At 44.7% G+C, this 2,501-nt stretch overlaps 1 pseudogene; it reads left to right on the forward strand.

Moving 5' to 3' along the window:
- The first annotated feature begins 1,632 nt into the window (after window positions 1-1,632).
- The window catches only part of LOC144701536 (25S ribosomal RNA), a 2,977-nt pseudogene continuing 2,108 nt past the window's right edge, over window positions 1,633-2,501 (forward strand).

Here is a 2,501-nt window from a genome sequence, read left to right on the forward strand (position 1 = left end):
AGAAATGGGAATAGACTGTATCATTTAGCGCAGGCATACACTTGAGCACTGCGGTTGGTCACAGCAATTCCGTTACTATACTAAATAAAGCTGGTCAGGTGCGAGGTGGAGCATGCCTTTTTTCTTATTAGTAGTTGCGGATACCAGACCTTCGATCAAAGACCGGACGAGCAGAATTAGAAGGTTATCCAAAGGTTCTGAAAGACATTTTTTTAACATAAATAAAAAAATAAAACAATGAAAATCAACGTTCTGGCGCGAGTGGCGGGCGTAAGGGCAGCGAAGTCAATTCAGATTCATGTTCTGAAGTCAATGAAGATGAAGATGCTAAGAAGTCAATTCAGATTAAGATTCATGTTACGAAGTCAATTCAGATTAAGATGAAGAAGAAGTTCTGCAAGCGCGAGCGGTGAAGATGAAGATGAAGGCAGCGGCGGCGCGAGGATAAAGAAAAGAAAGAAAAGAAAGAAAAGAACTGAAAGAAAGAAATGTTATGAAATAAAGAACCTCGTGGCATTACTTCTGAGACAGCTCATATTCCACTACCAATTCTTGTATCTTCGTATCGATCGGTTAATAACATTGTTACCTACTTCTCTCGAAAGAGTAGATCACATCCACTTTTAAATGAACCATACTCACCTCCATAAACATTTCCAGAAAGTGGGTGGCAGCTTAGCTCCAGAAAGTACCGCTAGACAGCAACATAAATGGATAACCTTTGACCACATTAGTAGTGTCATCGGGATAAGCTCCTGCTTTGATGCTGGCTAGGAGTAGGTTCTTTCTTGCAGTTTTTTTTTATCTGCTCACTCGCTTCTGCTCATAAATCGCTCCTTATGCTCGCCGCTCGTCTTCATCTTAATCTTCACGCTCGTCTTCATCTTAATCTTCACGCTCGTCTTCATCCTCATATATTCACGCTTCCCGCCTTTATTTTTATTGTTAGTAAAGATATTAGGACTTTCACACTGACATTGAGACAGAAAATATTCGATCAGTTTCCCAGTTCGTTTTTCAGAGCGTTTTATCGTTTATCCGCTGGATAACGTTTCATCGCTCCGGCTCGTAAAGCGCTCCATCGCCTTCTTGTTAGTGGGAACTTTATTACGTGAAGATCACTTTCACAGCAAGCAAAGCGAGAAGCTTGACTATTATGTCAATTGACAAAACTATTTTATTTATCCGCTCCTAAGCGCTCGTAAACTCGCGCCTCCAGGACCCTGCGGTAGACCATAAAATTCATTCTTCTAAATCAGAACCTACAGCTCTCTCATAATTGCGTAGATAAGAACAGTGGCTATCTTTAAAAAGAGTGAGAGAGCGCGAGGGCGTGAAGATTAAGATGAAGGCGATGGAGCGGAGAAGTCACTTATTTTGTCACCTTTTTCATTTGATTTTCTTTTAAAAAAAGAAAAAGGCGCGAGGCGGAGGCGAAAAGCCACCTCTTTATACGCTGGATAACCTCGTCGAGATCTTTTTGGTGTTCAGCTCCTATTGAAAATAATGCATTGGATGGATGCCGGGCATTGAGAAGGAAGGGCGCTTTCAGAGGCGAAGGCCATGGGAGATACCGTCTGTGATCCATGGATCTCCGATCGGAAAACCGTATCAAGCTCCGTGGCTAGTCTGCGCTCTTTGGACTTTCAAAACTTAGCGAACTGAAACATCTGAGTAGCTAAAGGAAAGGAAATCAACGAGACCCGTTAGTAGCGGCGGCGAGGCGGATTGGGGTTTGAATTAAAAAAGTGCGTTCGGTTTCATTCGATTTGTTGTGAATTGGATGATGGAAAAACCAGCAAGCAGCAGCGTAGGCTGTGTTGCCGTGGCGCGCCCTACTGAGTTGTACAAAGTCAGCAACTGGGCGCAGCGTAGGCAACACAGGACTTACGAGGTGGGCGCGCGATGAACTGTAATTGTAAAAGGTTGGAAGATCTGGCCAAAGAAGGTGATAGGCCCTATAGATTCGTTCCCATGGTTCGATCCTTCCCAGTAAAGCAGCGGCGTGTTGAATTCAGATCGCTTTTACGCGAGAAAGGGGACCACCCTCTAAGCCTAAGTATTCCTCAATGACCGATAGCGTACAAGTACCGTGAGGAAAGGTGAAAGAACCCCATCGGGAGTGCAATAGAGAACCTGAAATCCGATCACGAACAATCAGTCGAAGGAGCGGAGGCGCGGCGCACTCACTCTAACGGCGTACCTTTTGCATGATGGGTCAGCGAGGAAATGGGAACAGCGGCTTAAGCCATTAGGTGTAGGCTTCAGAGGTGGAATATTCTAGTTCTTCCTATTTGACCCGAAACCAATCGATCTAGCCATGAGCAGGTTGAAGAGAGCTCTAACAGGCCTTGGAGGACCGAACCCACGTATGTGGCAAAATCTGAGGATGACTTGTGGCTAGGGGTGAAAGGCCAACCAAGATCGGATATAGCTGGTTTTCCATGAAATCTATTTCAGTAGGCGTATGATGTCGATGGCCCGAGGTAGAGCACTCAATG

The sequence above is a fragment of the Wolffia australiana genome, chromosome 3 (genome assembly GCF_029677425.1).
Source record: "Wolffia australiana isolate 7733 chromosome 3, ASM2967742v1".
Lineage (NCBI taxonomy): Eukaryota > Viridiplantae > Streptophyta > Magnoliopsida > Alismatales > Araceae > Wolffia > Wolffia australiana.